At 46.7% G+C, this 724-nt stretch overlaps 1 long non-coding RNA gene across 2 annotated transcripts; it reads right to left on the bottom strand.

Moving 5' to 3' along the window:
• Window positions 1-255: 255 nt before the first annotated feature.
• On the bottom strand, window positions 256-707 carry LOC127923094 (uncharacterized). Of its 2 annotated transcripts, none has more exons than XR_008113307.1 (3): window positions 601-707; window positions 493-564; window positions 256-347 (listed from the first exon to the last, which is right to left on the bottom strand). It is a non-coding gene; the product is annotated as an uncharacterized LOC127923094 (long non-coding RNA). The 2 variants fall into 2 exon arrangements; XR_008113308.1 differs by lacking the exon at window positions 493-564 and adding an exon at window positions 385-456.
• Window positions 708-724: the final 17 nt, after the last annotated feature.

The following is a 724-nucleotide window of genomic DNA, read 5'->3' as shown; positions in this document are numbered from 1 at the left end:
ACCTAGATACAACTCACTGAACAACTCCCCCCATTCATCCCAGACCTAGATACAACTCACTTCATCCCAGACCTAGAACCCCATTCATCCCAGACCTAGATACAACTCACTGAACCCCATTCATCCCAGACCTAGATACAACTCACTGAACCCAATTCATCCCAGACCTAGATACAACTCACTGAACCCCATTCATCCCAGACCTAGATACAACTCACTGAACCCAATTCATCCCAGACCTAGATACAACTCACTGAACCCCATTCATCCCAGACCTAGATACAACTCACTGAACCCCATTCATCCCAGACCTAGATACAACTCACTGAACCCCATTCATCCCAGACCTAGATACAACTCACTGAACCCCAATTCATCCCAGACCTAGATACAACTCACTGAACCCCATTCATCCCAGACCTAGATACAACTCACTGAACCCCATTCATCCCAGACCTAGATACAACTCACTGTACCCAATTCATCCCAGACCTAGATACAACTCACTGAACCCCATTCATCCCAGACCTAGATACAACTCACTGAACCCCATTCATCCCAGACCTAGATACAACTCACTGTACCCCATTCATCCCAGACCTAGATACAACTCACTGAACCCCATTCATCCCAGACCTAGATACAACTCACTGAACCCCATTCATCCCAGACCTAGATACAACTCACTGAACCCCATTCATCCCAGACCTAGATACAACTCACT

Source organism: Oncorhynchus keta, unplaced genomic scaffold (genome assembly GCF_023373465.1).
Source record: "Oncorhynchus keta strain PuntledgeMale-10-30-2019 unplaced genomic scaffold, Oket_V2 Un_contig_28313_pilon_pilon, whole genome shotgun sequence".
Lineage (NCBI taxonomy): Eukaryota > Metazoa > Chordata > Actinopteri > Salmoniformes > Salmonidae > Oncorhynchus > Oncorhynchus keta.
This window is presented reverse-complemented; position numbering and strand designations above follow the sequence as displayed.